This window comes from Ornithorhynchus anatinus, chromosome 1 (assembly GCF_004115215.2).
Source record: "Ornithorhynchus anatinus isolate Pmale09 chromosome 1, mOrnAna1.pri.v4, whole genome shotgun sequence".
Taxonomy (NCBI): domain Eukaryota; kingdom Metazoa; phylum Chordata; class Mammalia; order Monotremata; family Ornithorhynchidae; genus Ornithorhynchus; species Ornithorhynchus anatinus.
Window position 1 is genome coordinate 83,998,651 of NC_041728.1, and position 24,538 is coordinate 84,023,188.

A 24,538-nucleotide genomic window follows, 5' to 3' on the forward strand; every position below is an offset into this window, starting at 1 on the left:
TTGGGGAAGTCACTCAACTTCTCTGGGCCTCAGTTACCTCATCTCTAAAATGGGGATTAAGATTTTGAACTCCACATGGGACAACCAGATAACTTTGTATCTAATCCAGCACCAGATAACTTTGTATCTAATCCAGCACTTAGAACAGTGCTTGGTACATAGTAAGCGCTTAACAAATACTATCATTATTATTATTATCATCATTATTATTATTATTAACACTAGCAAAATTCCTACAGCTAGAGCCAAATTCCCTGCCTATTGTTTTTGCCATGGTTCTGTGTAAAATACTCTACATATTGTATTAGGTTTTCTATCTGGTTAACACCTAGGAACCCATGTACGACATCAGAATGCAGCAATCCAGTTCTCCACCCTCTTCCAGAAGGAGATGAAGCCTCTCTATTTTCATAAGATGTCAGTGATTTTAAAAAGTCATATATGACACCTTGTTCTATTAGAAGCTGTACACCTTGTTCTATTAGGAGCTGTAACTCTAGAAGCATATATTATTGTCCCTCATTTTCCTTCATAGACTCTGAGGTAATGTGTTTATTTTACATCCTAGCACACTGTGACCAGACTTTGAGAACACCATTTTTTTTTCCTTGTTTGATGAGTTTGTCATCATTTTAGGTTTATTTTTTCCAAGGGAAAACAGTAAGTAATAGAATCAGCTGAGTGGGTTTTTTATGCTTCTCTTTAGAAAAAGCTTCTCTCTATATATTTATTTTCAAAGAGTAACCTTAAATTCATACAGTACTTTTTCCTTTGAATACAGGGGGGCATTTAAGTAAAATCTTTTCTGCCTTTTGGAAGAAAAATACTTTATAGATTCAGGGTAGAATTGTGGACTTATCTGAAGAGTAGAAGTAATGTTTACATTTTAGTGATCATTTTGTGTGGCCTGAAGTTTCATAATAATGACTAAATAAGATTTTCTAAACATGACTGATCATTTGCCAGCAGTAAAAGGGGACATTTTCACACTGTTCTTATCAACCGCCCAAACAAGGTAGAAGTATTTGACAGTCATTCAGCTACCCTCTACAGGCATGAGATTTATGTAGAAACTGACTGACTTTATTTTATCCAGAGAGCATTCACTCTTTATGTTAAGATTGTCATGTTGCCAAACAGGGTGACCAAGCTGGAATGAAGGGGATTTGGATGATCAGTCTTTCTTTTAGGTAGGTCTTAGTTGCAGTGTTAACCCTCAAAACCAGCATCCCCCAGTAATATCCTAATGTGAGCCTAAAGCTCTGTAATCCTGTAGCCTCATGAGATATTCTTACCCCTCCATCTGGGGTAAAATGAGGGTGTGTACTAAAACTAGTTAAATACTTAACTGGTTGTGAACCTCACTTAAACAAGAAAACAAGAACTGGTTTGGGAAGTTGAATTTAGTACTCCCTTCTATCCCTAATGGCAAAGTGCTTGAGCAAGGAGATACCAATACTATCTTCAGAATTCTCCAGGCCCCCTAAGTACTTTGTTGCCCAGCTGGGTAAAATGTACTGAAACAGCACCCTGCCTCAACACTTGGTTGAGAGGGTGGGTGTAATGTAGTACCCAGTAATGTATATGAGAGAAAAAAATGATAAGTTCTGGAGGGGATGAGTGTCTAATTGAGTACCCCTGGATTCTCATGCTTCCCCCACCTCTCCTCTCCTGTCACTTCTTTTCCTGCCTCGCCTGCCACCCGCAATGTTGGAGCCAGATTAATGTGTTTGCCAGCAGTCACAGGAAACAGTCTCTCTTCATCCTCTGAATTCCTCTTTCCCTCTCTTTTTACTTAGGTAATTAAATCACATGGCTCTTCTGAAGAGTTTCTGATGGTTTCTTTAAGTAGACCAACAATCAGATATTTGCCTTATATGATGTGATTTTTTTGGTTCAACTTTCTCTGAACATCTAGCTATTTTCATAATTTAGCCTTCCTTTGGGAGCTCCTGTTGTCATTTTATTTCCCTTGAATCCTGCTAAAATAGCTATAGTGATGATTATTTAACATACTCAACACTTACATCTCTAAAGTGAAGCATGCTATTTCATTTACCTCAAGCTATTTGCAGTTTATAACCAAAGATTCTGTGGAACTTAGCCTGATTGATGCAATCAGAGTCAAATACTGATGTCTTTGTCACTCTGTATTCTAGATCAGAATGCTGTTAACTTGTTAACTTACAGTTTCTCTAGTCTTCTATTACCTATTCTATTCGGGGGAATAAATGGAGGAAAAAGTCTACCAATAACCATTAGGGTTAGAATAGATAGCTTTTCACTATCATGTATATAACATAGTCTGTTCAACATATCAGGAATTGTCTACTGCTGAATTGTACTTTCCAGGCACTTAGTACAGTGCTCTGCATACAGTAAGTGCTTACTAAATAGAATTGAATAAATGAATGATTGAATATCAACATTTGCAAACAATATTTCCAAAATAATGATAGAAAATAAATTACACACATCCTTTGGTCACAATTTGTAAGGGAGAAGCAGCATGGCCTAGTGGAAGGGCACAGGACTGGTAGTAAGAAAACTACATTCTAATTCCTGCTCCAGCAGTTGTAAGCTGTGTGATTTTGGCCAATAATAATAATAATAATGTTGGTATTTGTTAAACGTTTACTATATGCAGAGTACTGTTCTAAGTGCTGGGATAGATACAGGGTAATCAGGTTGTCCCACGTGAGGCTTACAGTCTTAATCCCCATTTGACAGATGAGGTAACTGAGGCACAGAGAAGTCAAGTGACTTGCCCACAGTCACACAGCTGACAAGTGGGGGATCTGGATTCGAACCCGTGACCTCTGACTCCCATGTTCGTGCTCTTTCCTCTGAGCCATGCTGCTTTTCTGCCAAGCCACTTAAGCTCACTGGGCCTGTAAATGGGGGATGAAATGGGTTTTAAAAACCTATTCTCTTTTCCCCCCAGTACTGTGAATGAACCACTGTCCTTGGTTTTGTTTCAAATATATCTACAGAGAATAAATAGTTAAAACTATTTCTCCTTACCAAACTTTGTGGCTCTAATTTTTCCTGTCCTCACATGCACAGTTCCCCAACAGTCAACCCGTATCCCAATGGGGCTGTGTTATGCGAGAGACACATGCACACACTAGAAAGAAACAGAAAGAGAGAGACAGGGAGAGAAAAGTAGACAGGGCTAGAGAGATAGGAGATGACAGAAAAAGATATGTAAAACAGAGAGAGAAAGCAGGAAAAATTGGGCAGAAAAGGAAAAAGAGCTTTGGGAAGAGAGGGAAAAAGAGAATCCAAGTAACTGACTATAAACCTCAAACCCCTTTTGTTTTTCATATTGTTATTTCAGAGTCTAATCTTTGGTCAAGGGGAGTGGAATCAGAGGGCTGACCAAAAATCATACCATGATAAAAAAACAGAACATGGATAAACCCAAACAAAGATTATTCCATCATGTTCCATCCCAGGAGAGAATATGAGGACCCAATTTATTCCCATATGACAGTATACGTTTGTGCATTGGACAGATGGGTGTTTTATGTTCTAGATGATTATACAGAAGGACAGGGGATGTATTAGACCATTAGACATGGTGGACTTCAGTTGGATAGTTGAAAAGGAGGAAAATTCAGAAAATCGAAGAACCCTACATGCAGGGGGAGAAGTCCATATAGTCATATTTCTGCTTGTGTTGTATGCAAAATTTATATCTTCAATCATACCTTCTCAGAGTTATACATAGATAATATGGATTTTAAATGGATTCAACTGTGTCTATAACTGTTTCTAGAAAGTTTTGAGTCACTCAATTTTCATACTTTCATCCCTGGATTTTCTAACTATTCACCAAGACAATTTACTGACTTTTCTTGTCAGAAAGAGATTCCTCGGGCTTTGTTCCAATATGGTAATCAGCATAGCAGCAATTTAATATAGTGCAAGAGTATGGAGCTTCTATTCTAAAATAGGCCACACTGACGAAGGCACACAAGAAGACAGATTAAAAAAAAGTGGGGCCACACAAGCAGTCAAGCAATTTTTCAATTTGAGCATGGAGATAGAAGTAAAAATCATTCACTTTAATCTTTTTTTTACTGCTCCCTCTCATTTTTCCAGGTTCAAATGCAGTGTGTCAAATGTACCAGAAGCTTGTGACCAAAATGAGGAAGAGATAACTTAATTATCATAACATTCAATGACAAACACATCATAAGTGAAATATGTCAAGATTTAATGGTTTAAAATATTTACTATCCACATTATCAAACGTTTAGTATAGTGCTTTGCACACAGTAAGTGCTCAACAATATGACTGAATGAACTATCAATTTTAGATGCTTTATAGAGACTTAATAGCACTTTACACCATTTCAGCACTTTACAAATATCATTAAAAAATCAAAAGTGACCATTTGCCATGGATGGAAGATAGATTTATTGTCGCTCATAAGATACATGACAGAGTTAAAAACCTCAAGATACGTTTGTTCAGTTATAACCATGGACAATAATAAATAATAATGACTTTAGTTAAGCTCTTACTATGTGTCAAGCACTGTTCTAGAAGCTGGGGTTGATACAAGTAAATCAGATTGGACATAGTCCTACAAGGGGCTCTGAGTTCAAGAATGAGAGAGAACAGATATTGAATCACCATTTTTACAGATGAGGAAAGTGAAGCGCAGTATAGTGAAGTGACTCGTTTCAGTTCATACAGCATGCAAGTGGCAGAGCTGAGATCAGAATCCAGGTCTTCTGACTCCCAGAACTGTGCTTAATATTCCTTGATTCATTCAATCATATTTATTGAGCTTTGAACTAAGCACCTGGGGGAGTACAATAAAACAATAATCAAACACATTCCCTGTTTACAGCAAGCTTACAGTAGAGAGAGGGAGACAAACATTAATAGAAATAAAAAAATTACAGATATGGATATAAGTGCTTTGGGACCGTTGGGGGGTTGAATAAAGGGAGCAAGTTAGGGCTATGCAGAAGAGAGTGGCAGAAGAGGAAAGCGGGGCTTAGTTAGGGAAGGCCTGTTGAAGAAGATATGCTTCAATAAGCTCTGAAAAGAGAGAATAATTGTCTGTCAGATTTGGGGGGGGGTTGTTGCAGGCCAGAGAGATGTGGGTGAGGAGTTGGTGGTGAGGTAGAGAAGATCCAGGTACAGTGAGAAGGTTAGCATTAGAGCAGCAAAGCCTGTGGGCTGGGTTGTAGTGGGAAAGTAGCAAGATGAGGTAGTAGGGGTCATGGTGATTGAGTACTTTAAAGCCAATGGTGAGGAGGTTTTGTTTGATGAGGATGTGGATGGGCAACTAGAAGAGTTTCTTGAAGACTGGGGAAGCATATCCTGAATGTTTTTGTAGAAAAATGATCTGGGCAGCGAAGTGAAGTATGGTCCGGAGTTGGGAAAGACAGGAAGTTGGGTGGTCAGTAAGGAGGCTGATACAGTAATCAAGAAGGAATAGGATAAGTGATTAGATTAATGTAGCAGCAATTTGCATGGAAAGGATTTTAGCGATGTTGTGAAAGCGGAACCGACAGGATTTATTTATGGATTGAATATGTGTGTTAAATGAGAGAAATAAATCAAAGTTATGGGCTTGGGAGACAGGAAGAATCGTGGTGCTGTCTACAGTGATGGGAAAGTAAGAGGATAGGACAAAGTTTGGGAGGGAAGGTAAGGAGTTCTGTTTTGGACATGTTAATAATAATAATGGCATTTGTTAAGCTCTTACTATGTGCAAAGCACTGTTCTAAGCACTGGGGTAGATACAAGATAATCTTATTGTCCCATATGTGGATCACAGTAATAATAATAATAATAATGTTGGTATTTGTTAAGCGCTTACTATGTGCCGAGCACTGTTCTAAGCGCTAGAGTAGACACAGGGGAATCAGGATGTCCCACATGGGGCTCACAGTCTTAATCCCCATTTTACAGATGAGGTAACTGAGGCACAGAGAAGTTAAGTGACTTGCCCACAAACACACAGCTGACAAGTGGCAGAGCAGAGATTCGAACTCATGACCTCTGACTCCAAAACCCATGCTCTTTCCACTGAGCCACGCTGCTTCTCTTCACAGTCTGAAGCCCCATTTTACAGATGAGGTAACTGAGGCCCAAAGAAGTTAAGTGACTTGTCCAAAGGCTTACAGCTGATAAGTGGAAGAGGCTGGATTAGAACCCACGACCTTTGACTCCCAAGCCAGTGGTCTTTCCACTAAGCCACTTTGCTTCTCCAAGCTTGTTAAGCTTGAGGTGATGGGAGGACATCCAAGTAATGTCTTGGAGACAGGAGGAATTGTGGGACTCTAGAGAGAGAGAGAGAGATCAGGACTGGAGATATAGATTTGGGTGTCATCCACAAAGAGGTGGTAGTTGAAGCCATGGGAGCAAATGAGTTATCCAATGGAGTGGGTGTAGATGGAGAATATATGAGGACCCAGAACTGAACCTTGAAGGACCCCCACAGTTAGGGGAATGGAGGCAGAGGAGGAGCCTGTGAAGGAGAATGAGAATGAGCAGCCAGAGACATGAGGAGAAGAACCAGCAGAGGACAGTGTCAGTGAAGCCAAGGTTGTATAACGTTTACAGAAAAAGTGGGTGGTCACTAGCATCAAAGGGAGCTGAAAGGTCAAGAAGGTTTAGGATGGAGTAGAGGCCGTTGGTTTTGGCAAGAAGGAGATCATTGGTGACCTTTGAGAGAGTGGTTTCTGTACAAAGAAAAGGACAGAAGCCATATTGGAGGACATCAAGGAGAGAATTGGAAGAGAAGAGTTTGACAGCAGGTGTTTTCTTCCCTTTTTGCCCCTTTTGCTCTTTACCAGGATATACCTGCAGCAGATATGTGGGTCACAGACCCAAGCTGTTCTAAACTGGAGTAGCAGGGCAATGTTGGGCAAGATCAATATTCATTCCTAACTTTCAGCCCAAGCTAGAGAGCACTGAAACAGGAAACCACTAAGATTGTATATATGTAATATATAAGTAATGCTGTGTGGAGCTGCTGTTTTATTCAAGAACATCAGTGAAGTTATGTGGTAAATCAGAATTTTTCCCTTTCCACACATTAGAGTCCATTTACAAACAGGAACCTCTCCTTTTTGTCAGCCTTTTCCTGGCCAAGAAAAATTGATGATGACCCTGTTTAATGCTTGTGACTGAATTTCTCACCTAGTCACACTTTACAGTGTTTTGACACTATTTGAAGTGGGATTCTGCAAGGGAGGACTCCCATTATTCAATTTTGAATCATTAGCTGTGAGTTGTGCCCTTAAATCGGGAGGGGAATAGAGTTTGCACCCACTCAGGATCAGAAAGAAGAAACACTTCTTCCTGTTTTTCTCCAGTAAGTGGGGCTTACTCCATGTTGAACAGGAAAATTTTCTAAAAGCTATTGGAAACTGTAAAGCAGTGACAAGTAGGAGCTCTTGGATGTTTATGCAGATAAATTTGACCTATGTGCGTGTAGGGACTGAGAGTATCCCTCTAGTATTTAAGAAGTACTTATTGAGTACCAAGCACTGTATCAGCACTGGGTTAGAGAAAGATAATCAGGTTGGACACAGTCCCTGTCCCAAATGGGGGATCCTAGTGTAAAGGAGGTATTTAATCCCTATTTTGCAGATGAGGAAACTGAGGCACAGAAATAAACCCCTCTAGAGTTTACAGCCCCCCTACACTGTAAATTCCTTATAAACTGGGATTATTTCTGCCATCTCTTTTGTACTGTACTCCCCCAAGTACTTATTCAGTGTTCCGCACTCAGTAAGTGCTCAGTAAATATCATTGGTTGATTGGTTAATGGACTTGCCCAGGTTTACATAGCAGACAAGTGGTGGAACCAGGAAAAGAACCCAGGTCTCCTGACTACCAGGCCTGTGCTGCCAGGCGACTCGACTTCTTTGGGAATAGTAATCATATTTATTAAGAGTTTACAGTGTGTGGGAAACTAGGCTAAATTCCCAGGGTGGAGATTAGAAAGGGTTCCTAGCCCTTAAGGGGAGAAAGGACTGGTAATAATACATAAGGAAAGATGAAACAGTAAAATTACTAAAAGCAATAAAACAATAAAAACACACATGAGGCCAGGCCAACTACACCCCCAATTAAAAAGAACAGAACAACAAGAAAAAAACTAGAAGCAGTAGAGTACTATGGGTAGAGGAGTGGAGTTACCCGTGGCGCCTCAGAGTCTCACAATCTCAACCACACATACCATCACATCTACAGCAGCTGCCACAACCAACACAATGCTCTACACATATGACAATCCAGCCCACTTGTGGTATTTATTATTTCCTTAGTTTCTCCATCCTCAAATGGCAAATGACAAATAATGCTAATTGCTTTTGCTACACCTCACAAAATATATGTTTTCAACAACTGTTTAAATTTCTTGCAAAATTGTCACAATTATGACCCAATATTTAGCATTAAGTAGAAATTACTATACAATAAGAAAGACAGTGATCACTCAGGTCTCTTCCTCCTGCCCAGTCCTTCACTTTCTCCTTGGTTAAAGCTGCCCTGAGGGGCCAGGGAAGAGGCAGGTGGCTGCATCAAGACAAATTGAAAAAAACAAAGGGACAGAGTAGGTTTGATTCCCAACATAGGATCAGTCCCACAGTGGTAGGGAGGAAAGGAAGGATGGAAGAGGTGCTCAGGGATGGAGGGAAGAGTGGTTGGTAACACCACTGGGAGCATGCGTGAAAGCTTGGGGAATGGAAATTTAAAAAGTAATGGGAAAAGTGAAGATTACCAGTTAAATGGAAGGTGGCTGGAAGTGGATGTCATCCTGGATGTTGCAGCAAACGTGCTTCAACAGAAAGTGAAATTTGCCAGAACTTCACTAATTGCTATTCTTTTGTTAATAAATCTCATTCTTATTGGACTCCAGAAGCATACTCTTATAATTGTTTGATGTGCTTTAATTTTGAGCTCCGCCTTTAGTCACCCTTTGGTGAAAGTCAATTCACCAGTCTCAGATTTATCTGGGCCATAGTTTTTTAAGCCCTTTTAAGGTCGAGGTACAAAAGAGCTTCCCTGAGGGACCAAGAAACAGAAATCATTTTGCTTAAATTAGCTGGAAGAAGCTTAATTGTGGGCAAGTCACTTAACTTCTCTGTGCCTCAGTTCCCTCATCTGTAAAATGGGGATTAAGACTGTGAGCCCCAAGTGGGACAACCTGATTCCCCTATGTCTACCCTAGCGCTTAGAACAGTGCTCGGCACATAGTAAGCGCTTAACAAATACCACCATTATTATTATTATTAATTGTTTTTGAAATTTTTAAAAGACTCAAGGCCCTTACATTGTCCATGCCATTTCACCCTTTAACATGAAGCCACCTCCAAAGCTTAAAGGTTTCAACAATATTTTATTTATGATATATTAGTTAACAGGTTTCTATGTGTTTGCACTTTGTGGACCCATAATATAATCAGTTGTTGGAAGAATTTGTGCCTGAAGCAGCTTGATCCTTCTTACAGTGTCAAGTGTTAAAAGAGAAACGGGAAGGTGATAGAGAGGCAAGAGAGGGGAGGGGGAGGGGAGGAAATGAGAAGCAAAGAAAAGGTTGGGAGAGAGAGAAAGAGAGAGAGATGAGGGGAGGGAGAGAGGAAGAAAGAGGGAAAGGAGAAAAGAGAGCGTGAGGGAGGAAGAGAGAGACTCATTACACATAACGCTCAGCTAGTATTCTAGGTGGATTCAGTTTTGGTATTTAAGCCAGGTTGATGCTTCCAGAATTTCATCAAAGAATATATCAGAGTTAATTCATAGTTTCTCTTAGAACAAGAGGTAAGTCTCTTCTGTGAATTTTTGCTGCACTTAGCGAATGGTTAGAAGATGATTTATTCCTAGGTTTAAAAATGAAGCTGCAAGTTTTCGATACAAACTGAAACTAAAAGTTACATTTTCATGTGTATGTAGTTACAAAGTATTATCTATCATTATAATTAAAAACTTCAGAGCAAAGGTAATTGCTGTGCTTGAATTGACTCTGGTAATGGGAAAAAGGAGTTTATTTGTAAAACAATCTAATCTTAAATATCTCAAATCCTTATCTTTTTCTTTAAAGCTGCTAAAATTTCAATGAAAACATATTTTGGATGGTTTAAATATCATGGAGAAGTTTGCAAACAATGGGAAAACTATAATTTCACATATTTTTAGGAATCTAGATACGTATTTTAATTGGCAATTAGATTTTCAATTACAAATGCTATTATGTAACAATTGCAGAACTTTATTATGATGCAGAAAAAAATTTGCATTTTCTTAATGAAAGACAGGGAAATAGCAATACTAATATTGTGAACAACTTGCATTTGGGGACTAAAGCTAAATACATTGTTAAATATAATTTATTTTCTTTCGAGTAGTTTATAAATACATTTTAAAGTATATATAGTGAAGGAAAGACTCATTTATAAAGAATCAGATTATAGAGAACTGCCGTATCTTTTGAGAGCACTAATTATGGCTTAGAAGAAAATATATGAATTTATGAATATTTATAAAGGTACTCAGGATTCGAGGGTGGACAGTAGTTTGAAAGTAAATTTTCCTGGTGTGAAGTATGTTTGATGTATTCTTATGAACCTAATTCTCCCCTCCCTCTGTGCCGCTGCCTAAAATGGGATGAGTAGACATAATTTAGGAATGGAATGGGTGCAGAACTCAGTTTGAGGCATACCTGGCAAAGAATTCTAATCACTCTTTCTAAAGACTAAACATCATCAGTATTGTGAAATTAATAACCTTCCTTAATTGTCACTCTCCAAAAAATATGTATTTATATTTCAATTTAGATGTTCTTTGTTCTGGAATACTCTGGAATAATAGAAAATATAATTTTGTGAAACATTTAAGGAGAGTTCCCTGATTTGTGCATTTGTATTATTTGATTAATGAACAAAAACTTCTACTTTTTAAGTATATTGAACATTAAACATAATTTCCATTTCAAAGTATGTCTAGCTTGGAGATATAAACAAATGTAGACGATGCTGTCACTTGCTAAATTGTGTTTCTATATTGCTGGCATCATCTTAATATGAACCTTAATGGCTAACTAGACTTGATCTACCAAAGACAATGCCCTCTTGTGTATTTTTTGTTCACTAACTTGGTCAAGTGAAAATACTTATTTTTGCTTCAGGAAAACATGGCTTGAAGCTTCTTCGTGGCTTGAAACTAATTCTTGTCACAGGTCTGCAAACATATTTCAACTAAAAGTAAAAAAAAAAAAAAAAAAACCACCAGAAAAAAGAACTGTACTTTCTGTCATTCTGGACTTTCTCTCTTTGACTTGTTATTTAAGTTTATTTGAAAGGTGACAGTAGATTAAATTCCAAACTTGTAAATCCTTGAACTTTAAAATCAGATAACCATATTCTGCTTTTGGCCACCCACATATACTAGGGAAACAGAATAAAATATAGGGGATGTTTTTCTTCACATGAACAATGAGGAATCCTTCTGAATTTTCAGATTTTGTTGGTGGGCTATGAATACAACATGATATGACCAACTTTTTTTTTTTGTACTCTGCCGCTGCTCAAAACCAGCTTCTGGTTTTGGCTTCTAGTTGCTATATGTGTTCGGCCTGTAGCTTTTATCCCAGTGCCAGCCTAAAAATGCTTGGCAGATACACTGCTCAGCAACTGTTATGCTGTAGATACCACTACTCCTATTTCTTTTACCTTCTTTGTACATTCCCTGTGATAGTGTCTAGAGACATCATTGAAAACCATTCACCATATAACACTTCAAAGTTACATTTACAAACAGACAGACGTGTACTGTTTCTAAGGGATGAAAGGGACTGAATGTGTTCCAGTGATTTGTTTGCAGTGTGTTTGACCAGTATGAATATACAAGGCTCAATATTTCAGTTTCCTCCTAATTATTTATGTCAAACTAGGCTTAGATCTAGTCAGGTTATGTCACCTACTGCATAATGACTGAATGCAGCCTAAAAATATTAAAATCACTGGAGAAGTCCAGTTCTGTCCAATTTAAATACTTGGGTGGGATGACCTGTGCTGCTTCCAACTCCTAGGAATACCAACTCCAGTCTTTTGGACTCTGAAAGCTTGTTGTGGTCAGAGTATGTGTCTACCTATCCTGCTATATTGAACTCTCCCAACTGCTTAATACAGTGCTCTCAACATATTAAACACTCAGTATGATTGATTGACTGGAGTATGATCACAATTTTTTTTAATTAAAAAATGAAATTCACCACTCAGAAAATAACTCACAGGTACCTGTTACTTGCCTGTAAGAATTTTAATTTTCATTTACCGTTATACTTAACTGTAATATTTTAAATTAGTAGTAGATTCTTTTGCAGTTAAATTATTTTATGAAGTCAAAATTAATGCTTGCTGAAATGATAATGTTAGGAAGTTTTGCAAGGGTGACTTCTAACAGGAGTATAAAGACAAAAGGGCACAGACCTGAATCCATGAAGTTGTTTCAGCTGTGTTCTGCTTCAAGTGACAAATGGTTTGGCAGGAATTGTCTTAGCAATAACATTATTTACATGTTACTGGCGAAGCAGCATTGTCTAGTGGAAAGGGCCCCAGATTGGCTTCTAATCCTGGCTATTCAACTAATCTACTATGTGACTGTGGAAAAATCACTGAACTTCTCTATGCCTCAGTTTCCTTATCTGTAAAGTAGGAATAAATACCCATTTTCCTTCCACAGATTGTGAATCCCATGTGTAATAGAGACTATTTCTAACTTTATTATATTTATTATTATTAACAGTTACAATAATTATATTTATTAAGCATTTACTCTGTGTCAAGCCCTGTTCTAAACACTGTGGTAGGTACAAGATAATCAGGTCCCACATGGGACTCACAGTTTAAATAGGGGGAGAATAGGCATTGAATTCACATTTTGCAGATGGGAGAACTGAGACACAAAGAAGTTAAGTGATTTGCTCAAGGTCACACAGCAGGTAAGTGGCAGAGGCAGGATTAGAACCCAGGTCCTCTGACTTCCAGGCTCATGCTCTTTCCATAGGCCATAATGCTTGCATATACTATACTAAGTGCTGGGGTAGACACAAAGCTAATCAGGTTGACACAATCCATGCCGCACATGAGGCTCACAGTTTTAATTCCCATTATACAGATGAGGTAACTTAGGCACACAGAAGTTAAGTGACTTGCCCAAAGTCACACAACAGACAAGTGGAGGAGCTTGCTTTAGAACCCAGGTCCTTCTGACATTGGGTATCTCATTTGTCACTGTTACTCATTTGTAACACAGAAACCTTAACAAGGTTGCTGATGAAAATGCAACCACATGGAGATCTCTAAAGAGCCAATGCTCAGGGCCTGCCAAATAAACTTTTTGTGAAGACAGGGAAAAATTAAATGACAGCTCTCATTCCGTACGATGTCATTACTTTACACTGCAGGCACAACCAGGAGGGTTTGGTATAGAGTCAGGTTCATTCACTCATTCAATCGTAATTATTGAGCGCTTACTATGTGCAGAGCACTGTACTAAGCACTTGGAATGGACAATTCGGCAACAGATAAGGACAATCCCTGCCCAACAACGGGCTCACAGTCTAAAATTACACTGCATGACATGATACATTTCATACGACATCATTTGGAAGTCTATTCAAGCCCCCAATTTAGAATTTTTCCACAATACCTTGCTTCGTTGTGTTTCTTTCCCAGGTCCATGTTCACCCAGGCATTGCTTCTGGCAGAGGGGCGCTTCCAAATTTGTAGCTTTTGCCGCGCTTCTGCCAATGTTTCCTCAGTCTCACTCACTTACTGAAGCCAGCCCTGACAATATAGGACCTTAAAATGACCACTGAATTGCCCTTCCCCCACCATTAGGTTGACATTAATAGTAGTAATGTTATTTTTTAATTGTTTACTCTGTGCTAAAAAGTGTACTAGGCACTAGGAAAAAAAGACGTGTAGGTGAGAATTAGTCAGAATCCCTGGCCTTCCAGGAGCTCACAATCTAAAAATGAGGTGGGAAGGGGTTCAGTGACAATAGGAGGAAATTTAGTTAAGATAATAAAATGTGAAAACATTTAAAAAATAAGTAAGAGTCCAAGTGCAGTGGAAAAGGGGACCGGAAAGGGCTTCGGGATGTTGTCTCCCGAGTCATCCAAATTGAGAAGTGTGGTCTAATGGAAAGAGCATAGACCTGGGAGTCAGAAGGACCTGAGTTCTAATCCTGACTCTTCCACTTGTCTGCTGTGTGATCTTGGGCAACTCACTTAACTTCTCTGTGCCTCAGTTACCTCATCTGCAAAATGGGCTTTAAGACTGCCAGCCCCATGAGACACCTGGACTGTGTCCAACCTGATTAATAATGATAATAATAGTGTTGGTATTTGTTAAGCGCTTACTATGTGCCGAGCACTGTCCTAAGCGCTGATACAGGGTAATTAGAGAAGCAGCTTGGCTTAGTGGAAAGAGCCTGGGCTTGGGAATCAGAGGTCGTGAGTTCTAATCCCGGCTCCACCACTTGTCTGCTGTGTGACCTTGGGCATGTCACTTCACTTCTCTGTGTCTCAGTTACCTCATCTCCCCCGATTAGACTGTGAGCCCATTATTGGGCAGGATTGTCTCTATCTGTTGCCAAATTGTATATTCTAAGTGCTTAGTACAGTGCTCTGCACATAGTAAGTGCTCAATAAATACTATTGAATAGATGAATGAAAGCTTGTCCCACTTGGGGCTCACAGTCTTAACCCCCATTTTACAGATGAGGTAACTGAGGCACAGAGAAGTTAAGTGACTTGCCCTAGGTCACACAACTGGCAGGTGGCGGAGCCAGGATTAGAACCCAAGACCTCTGACTTCTAAGCCCGTGCTCTTTCCACTGAGTCAAGCTGCTTAGCTTGTATCCATCCCAGCACTTAAACACGGTTGCCTGGAATATAGTAAGCACTTAACAAATAATAAAAAAAATCCAAAGTCATCACAACTAAGTTTTAAAGTTATTAGAGACCTCATGTTGCCATAGTGTGATCCCTCACAGTCCGGAGACACAGGACATGTTGGGAGCAGGGGCCCAGGTTGTCATGTATTGTACGTTCCCAAGCGCATAGTACAGCTCTGCATACAGTCAGCACTCAATAAATATGATTGAATGAATGAATAAATGCAAGGCAACAGGGGTTTCTAATGGTTTCTCTTAGCAATCTGGTGGGTGCATTTTCTTTTTAGCTATTCAGTTGAAATCACATTATCTTGATTATATGTATGAGTAGAGGTAAAGTTTAAGGTGATCCCATTTTCAGAGGTTTCTGGGTGGATGGAATCAAAAGGAAGGCAAGCAAGTGAGAGTCAGAGAGGGGAGAAAAAGGGAAAATGTGGAAGCATAAAGATAGGGAGAAAAGATGGGTGAGAAAAGAAGAGAGGGGTATGAAAAGGAAGAAGGGAAAGAGTCAGGAAAGAAAAGAGAGAGGGGGTTGAGAAGAGGGGAAAAGAGAAGGGGGTAGAGAGAGGAAAAGAGAGAGATGGAGGGAGAGAAAGAGGAATACAGAAATAAAGGGGTTCAGAGAGAAAACAGAGGAGCAGTGTGGCCTTGTGGAAAGAGCACGGTCCTACTAGACAGAGGATCTGAGTTCTAATTCTGGTTTCACCACGTACCAGCTGTGTGACCACTTAACTCCTCCTTGCCTCAGTTTCTTCAATTGTAAAATGGGGATTCCCACCTACTTAGATTATTAACCCCATCATATAGCCCCCTCCTACTTCGTCTTGCTTCTCTCCTTCTACGTCCCAGCCCACGTTTTGCTCCTCTAGTGCTAACCTTCTCACTCAGCCTCAACTTGCCTATCCTGCTTCTGCCCTGTAATACTCCTCAAATCCCACAGACAGTTACTCTCTCACCTTTTCAAAGCCCTATTGAAGGCACATTTCCTCCAAGAGGCTTTCCCAGACTAAGCCCCACTTTTCCTCATCTCCCACTCCCTTCTGCATCACCCTGATGACTTGCTCCCTTTGCTTTTCCCCACTCCCAATCCCACAGCACTTGTGTACACATCTGTAATTTCATTTATTTGTTTTGATGTCTGTCTTCCCTCTTCTAGACTGTAAACTCATTGTGGGCAGGGAATGTGACTGTTTATTTTCGTAATATATTCTCCGAAGCACTTTTACAGTGCTCTGCACCAATAAATACGATTGAAAAGGAGAAATGTGGCACACGGATTTCTTATCTGATTAATTCAAATCTACCCCAATGATTAGTACAGTAATATCCAGCCACTGGGAGAAGAGGACAGCTCTGCTGCCCCCATAATGGGTGATAACAACATGGCAACAAGGAGAAAGAGAAAGAGGAAGAGGACAGTGAGCAGAGTGGGTAGCATTCTCCTTTTCCATCTAATGGCTATGCTGCCATTACCTCTGTTTTTCATGTTCTCTCCTGCTACCTTTCTCAGAGGAAGTTTTAAAGCAATCTCACCAGCTTTTAATTTTTTTAATGTTTAGCACTATTAAATTCTGGGATTGATGCAAGCTAATCAAGGTGAACTCAGTTCATGTCCCACATGGGGCTCACAGTCTTAATCCCCATGTTACAGAAGTGATAAAGTAATTGATGTAATTGAAGCACAGAGGAGTGAATTGCCCGAGGTCACACAGCAGACAATTAGGAGAACCTGAATGTGAACCCTGGTCCTCTGACTCCCAAGCCCTGTGCTCTTTCCACTAGACCATGCTGCTTTTCAAGTGGTGAGTTATAATCCTGAAATGTGGGACCATCTCACTTTATGCAGATGACTGATCACTAGAGTCAAGTGAGACTGAACCTTAAGGCTTTGTAAAATTGATGAATTGTCTTTTTGGTTTTCCCCTGAGCTACCAAGTGTATCTTTGTGTCATAGAAGTCTGGTTCCTTAGCAAGCCGTGCTTGTTATTGTCCAGTGCCCTGTTCTTTCCAAAATATCTGCAAATCAGACTTTTGTTTATTTTCCCAGCATTCTCCTATGTCTAAAAGTCAACCTCTCAGATGTATAATATTACTTTTCCCTTTTTTTGACCATTTCTCAATAGGTATTTTACCAGTCCTTTTACACATTTTCATACTGTACAGACTTGAATCCATCTAACTGAATTCAGTAAACTCTTACTGACATTCCTCTTCCTGTCTTTGTTTCTCGAGTTGCTATTTCTTATTTCCAGGTCACAAATAAGCTTCTGCCTAGTATTTTCTTTTACAGGTCTGGAAGTCAAAGGACCTAATTATCTTGTCTCTACCCCAAAGCTTACTACATTGCTTGGCACATGGCGAGCACTTAATCACTATTATTACTTACTCTCTATATATTGAGGGCTTAATATTTTTCTTGCATCTGTGTCTTGTTCTTTAAGAGCTGATCTCTCTTCAGGCAAATAGTATCTTCTCTGCACTACCTCTTCCATTTTTTGCCTGAAAAATTTACTGATGTGAGTCAGATCATGGTTAGTTACCTGAGCAGATGATGAGTATGTATAGTTGTGTGTGAGTGTGCGTGTGTTTGTGTGTGTGTGAGAGAGAGAGTGAACAGAAAATCCTGACTTAAAAGTGCATTTCCAATACATCCAAGCCATAACTTCCCCCACCCTGCTTCAGGCTAAGTGACATGAGCAGACATTTTCCCTTAGCTCTCTCAAGGACCTTATATGGGTTCAAATTTTACTTACTACTCTGAAAGCAGAAAACTATTAGCCTAAGGCTTGCTGCATGCCTAGATTGGAAAAAAGAGGACAAGATCATATAGATACTCATTCAGAATTGATCCTCTTTTTAGTTTCAGGGCAGTTCAAATTTCATGTAAGGGCAGTTACAATAGAAAATAGGAAGACTCTTAATTCCAGTGATATGCCTCTTTTCTGTTTTATTTCACCCCTCCTTCTGAAAGCCCCAGTGGAATAAAGAGTGAAAGTTAAGTCAGCTCTGTGGCCTTGGAATCCATTGCTTTTTATGGGGTCTTATCAAATTTGTAATAGATTGTATTATCTAAATTTCTGTTTCTGAATAATAAGTCATCAGAACCAAACTAGTTTGGGGAGCTTAAAGAAAGAATAACTGAAAATTGAACTCTGGCAAAACTGAATTTTCTTCTGTTAGAATGATTTTTGGTTATAATAATTGTGGTATTTGTTAGGCGCCTACTATACAAGATAATTGAATTGTGCACAGTCCTTGTCCCACTTAGTTCTCACAGTCTTAATGCCCATTTTATTGATGATGGAACTGAGACACAGAGAAGTTAAGTGATTTACCCAAGGTCACACAGCAGGCAAGTGTCAGAGCTGGGATTAGCTCCCATGTCCCAAGTCAGTGCTCTTTCTACTAGGCCACTCATTTATTCCTTCAATCCTATTTACTGAGCACTTACTGTGTGCGGAGCACTGTTCTAAGTGCTTGGAAAGTAAAATACAGGAATAAAGAGAGAGACAATCCCTGCCCACAACAGGATCACAATATGTCGGGGGGGAGAGACTTCAATACAAGTAATCAATATAAATAAATAATATAGATATATATATATAGTATATATAGTATAGATATAGATGTATATCTACATAAGTGCCATGGGAGAGGGAGAAGGGAAGAGGAAAGGGAGTGAATTGAAGTGAAGCAGAAGGGAGGGGAAGCTGAGGAAAAGGGGGCTTAGTCTGGGAAGGCCTCTTGGAGGAGGTGCGCCTTCAGTAGGGGTTTGAAATGTGATTGGCAGATGTGAGCAAAGAGGACATTCCAGACCAGAGGTAGGACGTGGGTCAGGTGTCAGTGGAGAGACAGGCGAGATCAAGACACAGTGAGAAGGCTAGCACCAGAGGAGTGAAATGTGCAGCCTGGGCTGTAGGAGAAAAGTGAGGTGAGTTAGGAGGGGGCAAGGTGATGGAGAGCTTTAAAGCCAGTAGTGAGGAGTTTTTGCTTGATAGGCAACCAATGGATATATTTGAAGGGGGTGGGGTGACGTATCCTACACGTTTCTGTAGAAAGATAATCCGGCCAGCAGAGCCTTGGTGTCATCCTAGACTCTGCTCTCTCATTCACCCCACACATCCAATCCATCACCAAAACCTGCCGGTCTCACCTTCATAACATTTTCAAGATCTGCCCTTTCTGCTCCATCCAAATCACTACCATGTTAGTACAATCACTCCTCATATTCCAGCTGGATTACTGCTCAGCATTAGAAGCATTAGAGAAGCAGTGTGGCTCAGTGGAAACAGCCCGGGCTTAGGAGTCAGAAGTCACAGGTTCTAATCCTGGCTCTGCCACCTGTCAGCTGTGTGACTTTGGGCAAGTCACTTAAACTTCTCGGTGCCTCAGTTACCTCATCTGTAAAATGGGGATTAAAACTGTGAGCCCCACATGGGACAACCTGATTCCTTTGTATCTACCCCAGCACTTAGAACAGTGCTTGGCACATAGTAAGCGCTTAACAAATACCAACATCATTATTACTATCAGCATCCTTTTTGACCTCTCATCCTCCTGTCTCTTCGTGCTTCAGTCTATACTTCACTTTGCTGCTCCTCAAAAATCTCCAGTGGATGCCTATTAACCTTTGAATCAAGCAAAACCTCCTCACTATTGGCTTCAAAGCTCTCCATCACCTTGCCCCCTTCTACCTCACCTCCCTTCTTTCCATCTACAGCCTAGCCCACCCTCTCTGCTCCTCTGCCTCTAACCTCCTCACTGTGCCTCGTTCTCTCCTGTTCCACTATCGACTCCTGGCCCACGTCTTACCTCTGGCCTGGAATGCCTTCCCTCCTCATCCTCTAAACTAGCTCTCTTCTCCTCTTCAAAGCCCTACTGAGTGCTCACCTCCTTCAGGAGGCCTTCCCAGACTGAGCCCCCCTCTTTCCTCTACTTCTCCTTCCCTTCCCATTGCCCTTATTCCTTCCCTCTGCTCTATCCACCTCCCTGCCCCCACATATGTATATATATATCTATATCTATATATACATGGTTATTATTCTATCAATTTTATTAATGACATGTATATATCTATAATTCTGTTTATTTACATCGATGCTGTTGATTCCTGTCCACTTGCTTTGTTTTGTTTTGTTGTCTGTCTCCCCCCTTCAAGACTGTGAGCCCATTGGTTAGGAATTGTCTTTATTTGTTGCCGAATTGTACTTTCCAAGCACTCAGTACAGTGCTGTGCACAAAGTAAGCACTCAACAAATATGATTGAGTGAATGAATGAGTGATTGAAGTAAGAAGAGACAGTAGGTTGGGCAGTCAGAAAGGAGGCTGATGCAGTAATCCAGTCAGGAGAGGTTAACTGAAATTGCCTGCAGCAATTAGTTTATATAATAGGCTTTCTACCAAATTCTTGTGGAACAACGAGTCCATACAAACAATTACATCATAATTACCAGCATTTATTGAGCATATACTGTGTGCACAACATTAAATTAGGGGTTTGAGAAATTATAAAAGTGAAAGACCCTGGTCCCTGCCCTCGAGAAGCTTACAGTCTAATAGGAAGAGACAAGCAGACACACCTAACTAAATATGCAATAGTTAAAAGACTAAAAAAAGGAAAACAAATCAAACAAATGAAAGTAAGGAATTAAATACAAGTTAAGAAATGAACAGAGGATGCTTGAATGCTAAGCTATCTAATAGGGTTTCATTGAACAGGAACGTGGGACATTAATCATAGAGTGGTTTTTGAAGGAAATTTCCAGGTAGAGTGTAAGTTCCTCATAGTCAGAGAATGTGTGCTTTTACATCTGTTGTGTTTTTCCAAGCACTGAGTATAATGATAATAATAATTTTATGATAGTATTTCTTAAGCACTTTCTTTGGGCCAATCACTGTTCTAAACACTGGGGTAAATACAAGTTAATCAGGTCGGACACAGTTACTGTTCCACAAAGGGCTCACACCCTTAATCCCCATTTTATAGATGAGGTACTGAGGCACAGAGAAGTGAAGTATCTTGTCCAAGGTCAAACAGCAGGCATGTGGTGGAGCTGGGATTAGAACCCAGGTCCTTCTGACTCCAAGGCCCATCCATGCTCTATCCACTAAGCCATGTACTCAAGTGATTAATAAATACCATTGATTGATTGAAATGAGGCGTCTTTTGAGGGGGTTTGAAGCAGGGCTTTGATGGATGCTTGATGGAGAGTAGTAACCCATAGGATGAAAAATATGAATAATGAACAATGGATTAGAGACAGAGTTTTGAGTGAGGTACAAGTAGGTTCATTTGGGAGAAATGAAGAGCCTATGCTGATAGTCACAAGGGAGTGGGTAGGTTAGGGAGTGAGAGCAAATGGAAGGCCTTGAAGCCAATGGATGGATATTTTTGTTTTATGCGAGGAGATAAGGCTAAGGATTAAAGGGCATAAGTAATGGAGCCATGAAGCGGATGGGATGGCAGGAATAGAGGACTCAGAGAGTAATCTGGTAGCTGGGCATTTTGGGGTGGTATAGAGGTGTTGGGATACTATGTCAACTTAACATCTCAAAATTCAATTTCTCCTCACTGTTGTGGAACTCTTCGCACTCTGCTGATTTGCACTCCATCCAAAATTTGTTTTCCTCTTCTGAATTTCATCCCCTTCTTTTTTTAATGGCATTTATTATTTGTTATTGCCAGGCACCCTACAGAGAACTGGGGTATATTTATTTATGGTATTTTTTAAGTAGTTATTATGTGACAGGCACTGTACTAACCTCTGGGGTCTTGTCTTATGTCATCGAGTCATTTCCAATTCATAGCTATGCCTTGGGACACCTCTCTCCCAGAACGCCCCACCTCCGCCTGAAACTGTTCTGGTAGTATATCCATAGAGTTTTCTTGGTAAAGATACGAAAGTGCTTTACCATTGCCTCCTTACAGAGTAAACTTGAGTCTCCACCCTCGACTCTCTTCCATGACTCACAGGTAATTTTTGACATGTTGCAGGTTGCCTTCCACCCTCTAGCCACTGGCCAAGATAGGGATGGAATGGATATGCCTCTGCCTTACTCTTCCCTCCCGTAGTTGAGACTAGTAGAGTACTGGAAACTCTCCAGGTGCGATCCTGAGAGGGTAAGCACTGGGGTAGATACAAGTTAATCAGGTCAGACACAGTCCCTGTCCTACACAGGGCTCACAATCTAAGTATGAGGGAGAACAGGTATTGAATCCCCATTTTACAAATGAAGGAACTGAGGCATAGAGAAGTGAGGTGACTTCTTCAAGGTCACACAGCAGGCAAGTGGCATAGTGGAATTAGAACCCAGGTCCTTCAGACTCCAAGCCCATACTCTATCGACTAGGCCACATTGCTTCCCATCTTTTCATATCCCTTTATCTCCATATGAGGAATCTTAATTAATTATTATGGTATTTGTTAAGCACTTACTATGTGCTTACTATGTGCAGAGCACTCTTCTAAGCGCTGGGATGGATGGTAATCAGATTGTCCCACGTGGGGCTCAAATCTTTTAATCCCCATTTTTACAGATGAGGTAACTGAGGCACAGAGAAGTTAAGTGATTTGCCCAAGGTCACACAGCCGACAAGTTGGCGGAGCTAGGATTAGAACCGAGGACGTCTGACTCCCAGCTGGGCTCTTTTCATTAAGCCATGCTTCTTCTCTGAATCTGTGGCACAAGGAAGTGAAGTGACCTTTTTTTTTAATGGTATTTGGTCAGCATTTACTTTATGCCAGGTACTCTGGGTTAGATACAAGTTAATTAGGTTGAACACAGTCCATGTCCCATGTGGGACTCACAATCTTAATACTCATTTTACAGATGAGGTAAGTGAGCCACAGACAAGTCTGTCTGACTTCCAGGCCTGTGCTCTATCCATTAGACCATGCTGCTGCTTCCTCTGCTTATTCCCCTTTTTCTGTCTACTTCTCACCCTTCTTCTGTTCTCACCACTCCCATCCCCAGACTCATGAAGGGGGAGATAAATACCCAGAAGGAAGGATTTTACCCCATTCCCTACCAGTCTGGGAGGAACTAGACCCTACACCCTCTGGAAACTGTGAGTGCCCTTTGGAATCTCGGGGATTTCATAAGGTGCACTCCCTGACTCTGTGGACACCTGAGTAAAACTGGGATAGCAGAGCTGGAGTCTAAAACTGCAGTGACAAAATGAATAAAAGTTTGTATCTGCACACTAGTTTTAAGCCTTTTCAGCCATCCCCATATTCATTGGTATGATCTCACTGCTAATATATTTGCCCAGTCATTATATATACTTACATAACAGCATTAGTAAATATTTCACTTGAGCCACTTATAATTGTTCAAAAATTGTAAGTGTGTTTGCGTATCCTACTTTTCAGAAGCAAGGACAATGTTCTCTTTAATAATAATAATTATAATAATTGTAATAATAATTTTGATATTTAAGAGTTTACTCTGTGCCAACATTATACTACGTTCTGGAGTAGCTACACAAATAATTGGGTTGGACACAATCTCTGTCTCACATGGGGCTCACAGACTTAATCCCCATTTTACAGATGAGGTAACTGAGGCACAGAAAAGTTAAGTGACTTGCCCAAGGTCCCACAGCTGACAAATGGCAGATCTGGGCTTAAAACCCAGGTCCTTATGGCTCCCAGGCCCATGCTCTTTCCATTATGCCATGAAAAGTGGAAAGCTAGGCAATTCATACTACAGCACCAAATTGGAATCAACTGGGCATTTAGGTATGTGACAGAATGCATTTTTCATCCCTCACTAACATTTTCTAAATTTAATTATAATGTGAAACACTGTGGACCCTGTTTTATTAAAATCAGATCAGCATTTACTTGCAGGATGCACTTAGGAAAACATAAAATTGAAAATGTCATTTTGCTGGCACCTCAGAGTACCTTTACTTCGGACTTTGGCACTTATTGGTTTGGCCAAATTGTACTGTTAAATTCATATTATGTGCCAGGTGCTTTTTTAAACACTGGGGAAAATACAAGTTAATCAGGTTGGACACAGACCCTGTCCTACATGGGGCTCATGTTCTTAATCCCCATTTTTCAGATGAAGGTAACGGAGTCCCAGAGTAGTTAAGTGACTTAACCATGGTTACACAGCAGACGTGTGGTGGAGCTGGAATTAGAACTCAGGTCCTCCTAACTCCCAGATCCATGCTCTATCCATCAAGCCTTGCTGCTTAGTACTGTGATCCATACATAGTAAGCGCTCAATAAATACCATTGATTGCTATGTACTGTAAATTTTAGTATAAGTTGAAAAATACTTAACTTGGATGTTCTGGAGTCAGACTTTTGATGGATTAAAGCAGTTACCTTTACTTCAGTGGCATCATTGAATAGTAGACGAGAAAAGGGATCAATATCATTTGAGGACTCATTTGTTGCAGAGATAATACGTGCAGATGAATGAAATGAAATGAACCTATAACATATATAAGGTACATGGACAAAAATTCATCTTTAATAACATTTGTGTTTGAATTGGTGGACAAGTTTAATAGATAACATTAGAGTTTTAAAACATTTAAATGACTGGAATATTTAAGTAACTACTCATCATGTATACTTAAAATGT

At 40.0% G+C, this 24,538-nt stretch overlaps 1 protein-coding gene and 1 non-coding gene across 27 annotated transcripts in view; one reads left to right on the forward strand and one right to left on the reverse strand.

The window, feature by feature from the left end:
* Window positions 1-24,538, forward strand: part of RIMS1 (regulating synaptic membrane exocytosis 1) — a 531,371-nt gene that overhangs the window by 470,176 nt on the left and 36,657 nt on the right. Inside the window, exon 1 of one of the 26 annotated variants that reach the window (XM_029063979.2) lies at window positions 9,708-9,796. The exons of the other annotated variants lie outside the window; for them this stretch is intronic. The gene's annotated coding sequence lies outside the window, so the exon portion shown is untranslated. Of the gene's footprint in view, window positions 1-9,707; window positions 9,797-24,538 lie in introns of those variants that run through there. 26 annotated transcript variants of the gene reach the window in all.
* On the reverse strand, window positions 21,919-22,057 carry LOC114816214. Its single transcript, XR_003763984.1, has one exon. It is a non-coding gene; the product is annotated as a small nucleolar RNA SNORA7 (small nucleolar RNA).